The 14,093-nt window shown below is 57.1% G+C and overlaps 1 protein-coding gene across 9 annotated transcripts in view; it reads right to left on the bottom strand.

Annotated features, from left to right (window-relative positions):
* LOC146805870 (UPF0739 protein C1orf74 homolog) overlaps positions 1-14,093 on the bottom strand; it is a 66,855-nt gene that overhangs the window by 34,371 nt on the left and 18,391 nt on the right. Inside the window, exon 1 of one of the 9 annotated variants that reach the window (XM_085623203.1) lies at positions 1,120-1,258. The exons of 7 other annotated variants lie outside the window; for them this stretch is intronic. The gene's annotated coding sequence lies outside the window, so the exon portion shown is untranslated. Of the gene's footprint in view, positions 1-877; positions 955-1,119; positions 1,259-14,093 lie in introns of those variants that run through there. One more of the 9 variants, XM_085623204.1, reaches the window with a different exon arrangement.

Below are 14,093 nucleotides of genomic sequence, written 5' to 3' on the forward strand. Positions count from 1 at the left end.
CGCCATGTGGGCCTGAGGCCCAACACTACACTGGCGACGAGCTGACCCCGCAAGCCTGCTGATCTGCCCTTCATCATTTCCCGTAGGGGAGGAGAGAGGCCCGGCGAGCGGCACCCCGGCACGCTCTGTCATGCCACCCCTGACAGAAGTGAAGTGTGTGCCTCTCGTGTCACCCATTCACGCCTCCTTGCCCCGAGAGGATCAGTGCTCTCTGCGCAGAGGCTTGCACATGGCCCCATCATCAACACGACAGCCATAGCCGCCCTACAGAGGACGAAGAACACCAAGTACCAGCACCGGCATCACGGAGGAGGTCCCAGGAGGCGCCCGCAGACACACACACGTGGCCGCCGACACAACCCTGGTGCCGACCAGCCCGACAACAAGAGGTCAGTGGCCACCCCTGGAGGTCCCAAAGCGCCCACAGGCTGTCCCGCACTCCGTGCCTGCACCCCGTGTGAAGTGGGAAAGAACTACTCAACATTTTCCAAGTCGCCAGGGAGCGCGGCAAATTCCCCCAAAATGCTCGAACTGTGCCCGCAGCTACACCCAGGTGGCTGCCCCCGCAGTAGCACCGGGCAGCCCCTACTGAGGGACATCTGCCCAGAAAGGTGGTGCCACAGGAGGACGAGGCGTCAACGCTGCAGGAGGCCCTGCACCTGTCACTTGCGGTGCGCCTCAATGCCCGCGAAGGAGGAAGCCGCTTCAGCCAGCGCAGCCCAGCAAGTACCGCCCGCAGTGCAATATTGGGCCATCGGCAGATAACTGCATTACGTGACCGGACGTTTGCCGCCCGCCATACCCCCCTCTTATGAGCAACTCTCTGGCAGACTGCCCGCACCTGCCTAGCACAAGAGGAACAGAAGGGGGCACCTACCTGGCCACCAGCGGATCTCTGCACTTAGTGCTGCCACGCCCGCCTCCACCACGACAAGGCGCCTCGGGAGGCAACGCGAGAAAAGCGGTCACTGTGCGAGGGTGTACGCCATCTACTGGCCACATGTTTACTACACCAATAGCAGTCATCAATCACTACTTTCCCCCGCAAGTGCTCACCAATCACTACTTTCCCCCCCGCAAGTGCTCCCAGCTTCAGAAACATGAAGGGACCTGCCTTACCTTCCCTCGAAAGCCTCACACTGTAGGCCGTGTTCCTCCTACACCTGCCTCCACGATGTCCCGGGAAACCAAGGCCAGCAGTATGTGAAAGGCTTTCATGCCCACGTGAGGAGCGCAAAAGTCTCCAGTCGATTTGGAAACCTGCAGCCCCCAGGAAAGATTGCTGAACCCCAGACACGGAAGCCTGCACTGACACCCGGCGGCCGCAAGTGGTACTGCAGCCACTCTGACCAAGCCACAAGAAATAAACAGCTGGCGATGCGGAAATTAGCAGACTACCAAAGTTAGCAGAGAAGGAAGGTCCAGGCCCATGCACCCACAGTGCTGCTGCGACCAGTAGACAACAGCCTAGGAACGAGGCTGAACAAGGCTAAGTTGGAAGGAATGCCTCAGACCCAACATGAGGGTAGGGTGCAGCTCATGCACCACTCAGTGTTCTCAGCTCCCGCACTGTGGCCGCAGACAGTCACTGCACTGGCTTCCACAGCACCCCAAAACCTGCAGCACCACAGGGCGAGCCACCGCGACAACCACAGCGCCACATGGTAGCTCCCGAGACGCCACGCCTTAAAGGACGGACTGACTGCCTGGCCAGAGCAACTAGCCAGCTCTACCCCGCAACCATCAACCCAAACAGCAGCAGAGACCGTAAGAGAAACCCGGACACGCCGCTACCCTGCCAGAAGTAGCGGTCCAGCACACTAACTGCCCACCGCGACCGACGGCTGCATACCTGCGGCCAGCGAAGCGGCACTGTACCCCACGAACCAGCTGCACCAGGGCACCGCACAATGTCCTGCTAACTAACCGGCAACAGCAGTCATCAGATCTCAGAATGCGCACCGCCATCACCAGGAAGACTGCCTGCTCACGCCCAGTAGCTGAGACGGACTGCACCGGTCATAACAAGACGTGCCCTCTGAGAAGAATGCCCATAGAGTGACCCCACCTGCGCCCTGCAAGTTCAAATAGCCAGGATGCCTGTGAAGATTGCGAAGTCTCCAGGTGGATGCCACACTCGAGCCCCAAGGTGTCCCAAGTTGCACCAGCACAAACTAGCATCATACAGGCAAAAGCACCGCCTGCTACCTCTGCAAAGCACAGGGAGGGACTGACAAACCCCGCAAGGAACTATAATAAACTCAAGCAGCAACACCAAAGACAACCCCCACTAGCAAGAGTGGACAGCCAGCCAAGACAGCAACGTCTCACAGGAGCTGCCCCCAGAAACAGCACAAGAAAGATTGGTGCAGAGCACGCACCACACGTGGCTGCCCAACGCCACTGCGAGGGAAGAGGTCGTATCACCCGCCCCTTTCTGGTGAACAGGCACAACCGCCAACCACACCACAGGCACACCAGTACCAGGAGGGAGCGCCCAAGGCAAAGACGGAGCGCACGTAATACGAAGCGCGCAGAAAACCACACCAGCGAATCCGACAGCGCGGGCAGGCGCCCGGGAGAAAGACTTCTCCGCAAAGAAGCACTGCTGAATGCAGGTAGGAGAGCACCCACATCTCCACCGCCACAGCGAAGCCCCGCAGCGGGCTGAAAGCAACAAGGTCCTCCTCAACACTGCCTCAAGATGGAGTCGGCGGTGACCCATGACAGGCAAGAAAGGAGTCGCACCCGCAGCCCCGCAGTGGGCCGAAAGCAACAAGGTCCTCCTCAACACTGCCTCAAGATGGAGTCGGCGGTGACCCATGACAGGCAAGAAAGGAATCGCACCCGCAGTGGCCGGAAAGCGTCACAGTGTCCACCTCAGCACTGCCTCAAGATGGAGTCGGCGGTGACCCACGACAGGCAAGAGAGGAGTCGCACACTCCACGTGGCGGCCGCCACAGCAACAGGCGCTCCAACGCCAGCGACACGCGACTGGATGTCACATCGCCCAGCAAGCAAGGAGCGCGCCGGAGCGAAGGCAGAAGCCGGCGCCATGACAGCAAAGCCTCGAGGTCCAAGCGCAACGCCCTCGAGGAAAGAAGAGTGACAGCCCTGTCACCCTGAAAACCGGATAAACACAGGTGGGCTGAACAGACCAGCAAAGGGAGAAGACCGAGGACTCACAGCAAGCCAAGAGCACACCCTGACACACCAGACAGCCACCAAGGCGGACCAATGTCCCTGGATACAGCTCCACAGGTGAACCGACCATAAGCTGCAGCAAGCGCAAACCGCGTCTTATCCCCAGGCGACCTTCCATCCCCAAGCGTCGGCAGTCTAAGTCAAGTGGCATCCCTGCTCCTGTCCGCAGATGCCACGGGTGAAGATCAGCTCTGAGTGTCCGTCCTCACACCGCTTCAAGATGGAGTCGGCAGTGGCCCCAAGCCAGGCAAGAGAGGATCAACACACTCTACGTGTTAAGCCGCCACGGACACTCAACATCAGCAAGGCGGAGGCACGTAGCTGCCCAGGTCCACCCTAACATCCGAACTCACTCAGCAAGCCACCACCACCTGTCATTCCGACTCACCACATGGCTGGCAGCCATCACCACGCCAGCCATCAACACATGCGTCAAGCACCACTCCCCGAGTACCGAGGGACTGGAGTCCGAAACCGTTGCCACACAAGCCGACTAAACGAAATCAGAAGCCACCTGTGAACCTGGCCTACACCGGAACAGCGACATCAAGTGCAAGTCTTGACCAAGACTCATCCACCCGTGAGGGCCATGCGTGCGACCAAGCAACGGCTCCTCGGCGGTCCTGCAGCTGCCCCAGACGGCACACAAGCAGTTGCTCCAGCGCAGCCTTCCTACAGTCCCGCAACAACCCTGACGACGGGCCTCCCCAGGCGGGAGAGTGAGGAGAGACATTGCCCCACCATCAGGGTGCCGGTCACAGCCAAGCGGTTCAACAGGGACAGTCGGTCCAGCAACTCCTTTGTGAATCTTCATGTGAGACTCCATCCATGGTCACGACGCAGCACACTAAAAAGAACTGTTAGAACCCACCACACACCACCACCGACGTCAGTCAAGATGAAGCCAGGCAAGACATGGCAGTGTCAACGAACGGACGGTATGCAGCGGGCGTCTCCAAGCCAGCTGTCGTGTCCTGAGTCCCTCAGGTTAAATTACGGGTGCCCGCCGAGAAGGTCCTGCTGCAAGCCAAGTTCACCAGCTCACGTCTGATGTCGTCCTGCCACCTGACTCGAGAAGCTGATGGACCCTGTGGTATTTAGTCAACTGTGTGTTTCTTCCCCACAGGTTGGACTGACACTTTGTTTGTCATTCAATAAAGTTGGGGAGGAATGTAGTGTCCTGCGAGACACGTTCTAGTGTCTCACAGGAAGCTGTAACCCCAGCCACTCCCTCGAGGGCTGGACACACTGCACCCCCACACCCATCCATCACGGGTGCCACGAGTGACGTGGCCCCGTCAATAAAAGGGCCCGAGTGCACGTGCTCGTGGCAAGTTACTGTACTATAGATCCAGTGTCTGCGTCCTTCATTTCCGCGCCATGTGGGCCTGAGGCCCAACACTACAGGTGAGGAGCGCAGGCAGAAGGTAAGCCCCAATGAAAGCGGAGCCCACCCGCAGCACTAAGCAGCGATCCCTGTCTCCTCCGCCCGCCGCCCGCGCAGCATGCGAGCTCAGTGAGACTGCCGCGGACGGGGCGGCAATGATAATACCGTCAAACACGACACCCGCCTGCATCTACACAGAGAACAGAGCTAAACGAAGAGAAGAGACACTCACCGCAGGGCCGAGGGAGTTCCTCGGCGAAGTCCGGTGGGGTGTGCGTCACACTCAGCAGGGTATCAGGCAGCGCCAACGGAGAGGATGCCCCGCTCATCAGCGGGAGGAAGCGAAGTCAGCAGCGTATAGCAAGCTGCTAAGTCAGATCCAGGCTCTGCAAAGGCGAGTGCCCCACGGGCAGTTTTGGGAAGGCCTGTTGGTGTATGCAGCTCATCGGGCTGTGTGGGGGGGCTGCGTCCGCCACGAGTTGTCTGTCCTCCGTTTCTCTGCCCCCCCCCCCTTGATGCCCGTGAACAACAGACAAGTGGCAACACAGCGGAACCGGCGGAGGTTCCAGAAAGGAAGGAACAAAACGGCCGGACTAAAATTGAAAGCCCACAGCGCCATCTAGTGGCCAATCGAGGGATCACACGCAGCATACAACGAACACTAGTATAGAATGAAAGCGGCTGTAATCCCCATGAATGGATGACTGCAGGGAAACTGCCCTGATGGCAAGGAGGTACCTCAAGTGAGCGTATAAGGAAAGTGGCTGCAAGACATGCACTTAAGACACTGCGTTTAGAGGGCGCAAGGAAGCATCGTGAGCACATGAATGCACAACAGGGACAGAGTGACAGAAGATGCACAGAAGATAGAGACATCTCTACAAAGAAACACAGCTAAATGCAGCACAGAGAGCGACCACGTCCCCACTGCACCAGCGAAGCCCCGCAGTGGGCCGAAAGCAACACAGGGTCCTCCTCAACACTGCCTCAAGATGGAGTCGGCGGTGACCCACGACAGGCAAGAAAGGAGTCGCACCCGCAGCGGCCCAAAAGCGACACAGTGTCCACGACACAGTGTCCTCCTCAACACAGCCTCAAGATGGAGTCGGCGGTGACCCACAACAGGCAAGAGAGGAGTCGCACCCGCAGCGGCCCGAAAGCGTCACAGTGTCCGCGACACAGTGTCCTCCTCAACACAGCCTCAAGATGGAGTCGGCGGTGACCCACGACAGGCAAGGAAGGAGTCGCACACTCCACGTGGCCGGCCGCCACAGCAACAGGCGCTCCAACGCCAGCGACACGCGACTGGACGTCACATCGCCCAGCAAGCAAGGAGCGCGCCGGAGCGAAGGCAGAAGCCGGCGCCATGACAGCGCCGCCTCGAGGTCCAAGCGCAACGCTCTCGAAGAAAGGAGAGTGACAGCCCTGTCACCCTGAGAACCGGAAGACACAGGTAGACTGAGCAGGCCAGCAAAAGGAGAAGACCGAGGACTTACAGCAAGCCAAGAGCTCACCCTGACACATCCGACAGCCACCAAGGCGGACCACTGTCCCTGGACACAGCCTCACGGGAGAACCGAATGTAAGCCGCAGCAGTCGCGGACCGCGTCTCTCCACAACGCTTCCCCAGGTGAAGGGCCGCTCCCCAAGTGTCGGCAGTCCAAGTCAAGTGGCATCCCTGCTCCTGTCCGCAGATGCCACGGGTGAAGATCTGCTCTGAGTGTCCATCCTCACACCGCCTCAAGATGGAGTCGGCAGTGGCCCCAAGCCAGGCAGAGAGGATCAACACACTCTACGTGTTAAGCCGCCACAGACATTCAACATCAGCAAGGCGGAGGCACGTGGCTGTCCAGGTCCATCCTGACATCCGAACTCTCTCAGCAAGCCGCCACCACCTGTCATTCCAGCTCACCACATGGCTGGCAACAATCACCGCGCCAGCCATCAGCACACGCGTCAAACACCACTCCCCGTGTACCGATGGACTGGAGTCCGAAACCGTTGCCACACAAGCCGACTAAACAAAACCAGAAACCACCTGTGAACCTGGCCTACACCGGAACCGCGGCAGCGAGTGCAAGTCCTGACCAAGACTCATCCACCCATAAGGGTTGTGCGTGCAACCAAGCAACAGCTCCTTGGCGGTCCTGCAGCTGCCCCCGGATGGCACACAAGCAGCGGCCCCAGCGCAGCCTTCCTGCAGTCCCGCAGCAACCCCGACGACGGGCCTTGAAGAGACATTGCCCCACCGCCATGGAACCGGTTGCAGCCAAGCGGTTCAACAGGGATAGTCGGTCCAGCAACACCTCTGTGAACTCTCACTTGGGACTCCATCCATGGTCACGACGCAGCACACTAAAAAGAACTGTTAGAACCCACCACAGACCATCACCGACGTCAGTCAAGATGAAGCCAAGCAAGACAGCAAGACATGGCATGGTCAGCGAACGGACAGTATGCAGCGGGCGTCTCCAAGCCAGCGGTCATATCCTGAGTCCCTCTGGTTAAATTACGGGCGCCCGCCGAGAAGGTCCTGCTGCAAGCCAAGTTCACCAGCCCACGTCTGATGTCGTCCTGCCACCTGACTCGAGAAGCTGATGGACCCTGTGGTATTTAGTCAACTGTGTGTTTCTTCCCCACAGGTTGGACTGACACTTTGTTTGTCATTCAATAAAGTTGGGGAGGAATGTAGTGTCCTGCGAGACACGTTCTAGTGTCTCACAGGAAGCTGTAACCCCAGCCACTCCCTCGAGGGCTGGACACACTGCACCCCCACACCCATCCATCACGGGTGCCACGAGTGACGTGGCCCCGTCAATAAAAGGGCCCGAGTGCACGTGCTCGTGGCAAGTTACTGTACTATAGATCCAGTGTCTGCGTCCTTCATTTCCGCGCCATGTGGGCCTGAGGCCCAACACTACAGGTGAGGAGCGCGGGCAGAAGGTAAGCCCCAACGAAAGCGGAGCCCACCCGCAGCACTAAGCAGCGATCCCTGTCTCCTCCGCCCGCCGCCCGCGCAGCATGCGAGCTCAGTGAGACTGCCGCGTGCGAGGCGGCAATGATAATACCGTCAAACACGACACCCGCCTGCATCTACACAGAGAACAGAGCTAAATGAAGAGAAGAGACACTCACCGCAGGGCCGAGGGAGTTCCTCGGCGAAGTCCGGTGGGGTGTGCGTCACACTCAGCAGGGTATCGGGCAGCGCCAACGGAGAGGATGCCCCGCTCATCAGCGGGAGGAAGCGAAGTCAGCAGCGTATAGCAAGCTGCTAAGTCAGATCCAGGCTCTGCAAAGGCGAGTGCCCCACGGGCAGTTTTGGGAAGGCCTGTTGGTGTATGCAGCTCATCGGGCTGTGTGGGGGGGCTGCGTCCGCCACGAGTTGTCTGTCCTCCGTTTCTCTGCCCCCCCCTTGATGCCCGTGAACAACAGACAAGTGGCAGCACAGCGGAACCGGCGGAGGTTCCAGAAAGGAAGGAACAAAACGGCCGGACTAAAATTGAAAGCCCACAGCGCCATCTAGTGGCCAATCGAGGGATCACACGCAGCATACAACGAACACTAGTATAGAATGAAAGCGGCTGTAATCCCCATGAATGGATGACTGCAGGGAAACTGCCCTGATGGCAAGGAGGTACCTCAAGTGAGCGTATAAGGAAAGTGGCAGCAAGACATGCACTTAAGACACTGCGTTTAGAGGGCGCAGGGAAGCATCGTGAGCACATGAATGCACAACAGGGACAGAGTGACAGAAGATGCACAGAAGATAGAGACATCTCTACAAAGAAACACAGCTGAATGCAGCACAGAGAGCGACCACGTCCCCACTGCACCAGCGAAGCCCCGCAGTGGGCCGAAAGCAACACAGGGTCCTCCTCAACACTGCCTCAAGATGGAGTCGGCGGTGACCCACGACAGGCAAGAAAGGAGTCGCACCCGCAGCGGCCCAAAAGCGACACAGTGTCCACGACACAGTGTCCTCCTCAACACAGCCTCAAGATGGAGTCGGCGGTGACCCACAACAGGCAAGAGAGGAGTCGCACCCGCAGCGGCCCGAAAGCGTCACAGTGTCCGCGACACAGTGTCCTCCTCAACACAGCCTCAAGATGGAGTCGGCGGTGACCCACGACAGGCAAGGAAGGAGTCGCACACTCCACGTGGCCGGCCGCCACAGCAACAGGCGCTCCAACGCCAGCGACACGCGACTGGACGTCACATCGCCCAGCAAGCAAGGAGCGCGCTGGAGCGAAGGCAGAAGCCGGCGCCATGACAGCGCCGCCTCGAGGTCCAAGCGCAACGCCCTCGAAGAAAGGAGAGTGACAGCCCTGTCACCCTGAGAACCGGAAGACACAGGTAGACTGAGCAGGCCAGCAAAAGGAGAAGACCGAGGACTTACAGCAAGCCAAGAGCTCACCCTGACACATCCGACAGCCACCAAGGCGGACCACTGTCCCTGGACACAGCCTCACGGGAGAACCGAATGTAAGCCGCAGCAGTCGCGGACCGTGTCTCTCCACAATGCTTCCCCAGGTGAAGGGCCGCTCCCCAAGTGTCGGCAGTCCAAGTCAAGTGGCATCCCTGCTCCTGTCCGCAGATGCCACGGGTGAAGATCTGCTCTGAGTGTCCATCCTCACACCGCCTCAAGATGGAGTCGGCAGTGGCCCCAAGCCAGGCAAGAGAGGATCAACACACTCTACGTGTTAAGCCGCCACAGACATTCAACATCAGCAAGGCGGAGGCACGTGGCTGTCCAGGTCCATCCTGACATCCGAACTCTCTCAGCAAGCCGCCACCACCTGTCATTCCAGCTCACCACATGGCTGGCAACAATCACCGCGCCAGCCATCAGCACATGCGTCAAACACCACTCCCCGTGTACCGATGGACTGGAGTCCGAAACCGTTGCCACACAAGCCGACTAAACAAAACCAGAAACCACCTGTGAACCTGGCCTACACCGGAACCGCGGCAGCGAGTGCAAGTCCTGACCAAGACTCATCCACCCGTGAGGGTTGTGCGTGCAACCAAGCAACAGCTCCTTGGCGGTCCTGCAGCTGCCCCCGGATGGTACACAAGCAGCGGCCCCAGCGCAGCCTTCCTGCAGTCCCGCAGCAACCCCGACGACGGGCCTTGAAGAGACATTGCCCCACCGCCATGGAACCGGTTGCAGCCAAGCGGTTCAACAGGGATAGTCGGTCCAGCAACACCTCTGTGAACTCTCACTTGGGACTCCATCCATGGTCACGACGCAGCACACTAAAAAGAACTGTTAGAACCCACCACAGACCATCACCGACGTCAGTCAAGATGAAGCCAAGCAAGACAGCAAGACATGGCATGGTCAGCGAACGGACAGTATGCAGCGGGCGTCTCCAAGCCAGCGGTCATATCCTGAGTCCCTCTGGTTAAATTACGGGCGCCCGCCGAGAGGGTCCTGCTGCAAGCTAAGTTCACCAGCCCACGTCTGATGTCGTCCTGCCACCTGGCTCGAGAAGCTGATGGACCCTGTGGTATTTAGTCAACTGTGTGTTTCTTCCCCACAGGTTGGACTGACACTTTGTTTGTCCTTCAATAAAGTTGGGGAGGCATGTAGTGTCCTGCGAGACACGTTCTAGTGTCCCGCAGGAAGTTGCACTTCCAGCCACTCCTTTGAGGGCTGGTCACACTTCACCCCACGCCCATCCATCACGTGCGTCACGAGTGACGTGGCCCCGTCAATAAAAGGGCCCGATTGCACGTGCTTGTGGCCAGTTACTGCACCAGTCATCCTGTGTCTGCGTCCAGTCATTTATCTGCATGCGGGCCTGAGGGCCCAATTATTACACGGGGGCTTGGAGCAGCGAGACTACTGCAGAGCTACACAACTGACATAGACCGAGAGAGGCGGTGAAGTATCACTCACTGGTGTAGAAGAATCCTTTTCTGCGACGATTTAATTATGCGCCTTAGGGAGATTAATCTTGCAGGGTTGGGGTCAAGCTTGCGTTTACAGAGTATTACGGAGAATTAGAATACTAGAATATTACAGACTATTACACAGTATTAGAACTTTACGGAGTACTAGAGTATTATGGAGTATTAGATTATCAAAATGTATTACTGTTCTATAGATCAGTGAGTTAAGGGGCATGTTCTCAGTTGCACGCTGCTAGGAGCCAGGGACGTTTATGTGACCACCTTTAGAAAGCTGTATAAACATTAAGCAGCAGTAATACGTTTTGCGCTAGTGTTTCACGTCCCCCGACAGCAGACTGCGCATGCATTTATAAAGGGGCTTGGGAAGGTGGATCAGCGCGAGGCTGGAGTGGCGAGTGAACAGGAGCCGCATGAGCCTTGCGGCTGTATGGTGCTCAAGGGCTGCACTAAACGAGGGTATGGCTTTGAGCCTGCAAAGTAAAGGGGTCAGCGTCGTTGGCAACAATGCATCCCAAGACACACATGCGATGCACCAACGTATTAATTCTATTTCAAATGACAATTATACAGTGGCCAGCCTGAAACCTGGTGAAGACACAGACAATAACTAAAACAAGGTGCGCGCTGTTACGTGTGACCATGTACGGTCGGTCCGCTAACGCCCCTTAATGAACCATGTAGTTCACGGCAATGCTGTGGTTAATACCCGCACACCGCAGGTTTTCAAATGAACCACGTAGTTCACGGGGATGCTGTGGTTAATACCCGCACACTGCAGGCTGACCGACAAAGTCACCGCAGGGGAAATGAATGAAAATGAAATGAAATAGCATTTATAAAGCACATGGTTACCCAAAGGCATCACAGCGCTAGGGTCGAGACAGCAATAGACTAAGGCAATCAGCGTGGAAAGAGCCAGGTCTTGAACTTTTTACGAAAGACGGAGTGATCTGATTCTTTACGCAAATACAGCGGCAAGGTATTCCAAAGTTTGGTGGCATTATAAGAAAAGAGGCGGCCGCCGCTTCTAGACCTCCTAATTCTGGGAACGAACTCCAGATGAAGATCACTAGAGCGTAACTGTCTTTGAGCTTTGTAAGGTTGGACAAAAGAGGAAACAATATCTGGGCCCTTACCCCCATGCATCTTATGGGTGGTGCACAGTGCTCATAAGAGGGCGGCCCCTTTAGTGCCACAAGATGGCACACTGGGCAGCCTAGTGTCCAGAGACCCCTTTGGGGTCCCGTGCGTCACTTCCGGCTGGGGTGGGGTTCGGGGAGAGGTATAAATTCCTCCGCCGCCCACCTGGCGGCCTCTTTGTCCCCTCGCCCTGACGCCGATTGTGTGCTTTCTGGTCGCTCCGTCCAGAGGCCTGGTCTGGTGTCGGTGTGCTGTTTTTTCCTCCGGTCGCCAGGTTGATTTCTGTTGCAGTGAATCGTTTGCTCTCGGGGATGGGTTGTGATTTCACAGGTTGTGTTGTGCTTTCAGGCATCACGCCGTATTTAGGCGAGGGGACAGTGGGGGTGCAGAGGCCAAGCCGCGGGTCGCGTGCACTAAGCCCCTGCCCTGCACCCACGGGAGGTACTCCGGTGCTCGGCCTCGGTAATGATCGGGGGCATGTGGGGTCACTTGGGTTGGCCCACTTTTGTTGTACTGAGGGCTCATATGGTGCTTGGTTCCTCGGAGAGGCCTTGAATGGTGGTATGCCCAGACATGGGTCCCGTGCTCACTACGCCACTGGAGTCAAGCTATCCTGGCTGATGACGGCTGATAGCCAGAAACCGGTCCTAGGATGCTTGATTCCGGTCCAGGGAAGACATGGCTTGGCAGTTCGGACTGGACTGTTCCCATGAGGCACAGGGTCAAGACTGATTTGCATATGGTCATGTCTGAACTGGGGTGGCGTAGTGGGCAAAAGAACGATGGATTTAACCCAGATCTCTTGACTGGGGGAGAATGTCTGCATTGTCAGCATTCCGTCCATCATTTGTTTGTTATAACGCTCATCCAGGGTCCGCATCAGTGTTATCAGGGGAGCGCAGGCATTCAGGGTCGCATGCGCAAAGTCCCTGCTCCCCCCTTGAGGTCCCCATGTCAGCGGTCCCTGGAGTGATTGGAGGCATGTGGGACCGCTGGGGTTTGCACTATTATTAGCTGTACATGTACAATACTCTGGGTGCAGTAAGGTCTTTACGCCACGGGGTGGCACTGTCCCTCTGTTATGGTCTCCGTACACGCCAGAGTTTTGTCATTACTATTGTAATGGGTTTCCTGCATTTCATCACTAGCACGGTATAGAGTAATTAAACATTCTTGGTGTAATGCCTTGTTTTAGTGGCCAGACGGCGAGAGGTGCTGCGTTATTTCAGGCACCTTGACATGTTTCTCTGTGCGCCCATGGGGAACATCTCGATTTCCAGCTAAGTCACAGCAAGGGCCAGAGTGGAATCGCGATAGTTGTTGGAAACCTGCCTCATTCTGGTGCGTGTCAGATTGTATTGTATTATCACGACTTAGATGCGCTTGGCTGGGCTTATGGCGGGCCTCGCCTAAAGCTCCCCTTTTGCCTTTGACCATGGTCATCTCACCCCTGCCTTTTACCAGATTTCTGTAATGCAAATTCCATATACAGAAGAGCATATTTCTGTGTCTTCCAGTTGTGCCATACAGTCTGTACATCCTTCTGCTAATAGTGGAGGAGATGCCGGGAAATACATCGGAGAATTCAAAGGTAATTTCTCGCTAGGGAGGTCGTAGATAAATCAAGAGCAATGGGCTTTGCAAATGAAAAGGTTTTGAAGTTTTTGCACACAAGGTCTTGCATGGTGATGCTGGTGTGGGGGGCTTCTTGGCCAGGCACGTGCTGGGCACTTCGGCACAGGTTCTCCTCCCACCTGGCCCCCCTCGGTGCCTCGGAATCATCAGGTTAGCGCAGGGTCTGCGGGCCATGGGGGGCGGTTTCGGGGATGTCTCGCATGAGTCACCGTGGCCTAGGGTGCAAGGTCTCTGACTCTTATCCCAAAGGTTTGCGTTTATTTCCTGGGTCTTAATGGTTGTGATTTTGGGGTGGCACATGCAGGAGGACTGGGCCCGGCACGCTTACTGGACATCCGGTCGTTGGTTCAAACGCTTCAACACACGTTACGTGCCTCATCGTGACTTCAGCAATAATTTCCGTTTGGCTGTGTTGGGCCACTTACGCCGCACGGGGCGGTAATGTGGATTAAGGCTTTTACTTTCTGTTTATCTGTGCAGGCAAGCGCCAGCAGTGCATTACCACCCTCTTTCTTCGGCTACTCCCAGACAAGCATCATCAGGTACTGGGGGAAGAGTCACGATTAGCAACGCAACAGTGGCTCGGCCAGGGTAGCAGGGGAAGAAAGTGTCCCCCTTAAGTTACTTTGTCCACTTGCAGGGGCAGGGTCTCTCCCCTGGTTTCCAGGAGCGAATGTTATTTGTCTTTTCCAAGGCGTATTGGTCTTTAAAGGCTTGGGGGCAGATGAGACGGGGCCTCTGCCTACGTGGGCAAGTGTCGCATGGGGGTGTAATCAGGCCGCGCTGTTCACTCTCCGCTTGGCGGGATCTC

The sequence above is a fragment of the Triturus cristatus genome, chromosome 8 (genome assembly GCF_964204655.1).
Source record: "Triturus cristatus chromosome 8, aTriCri1.1, whole genome shotgun sequence".
Classification (NCBI taxonomy): domain Eukaryota; kingdom Metazoa; phylum Chordata; class Amphibia; order Caudata; family Salamandridae; genus Triturus; species Triturus cristatus.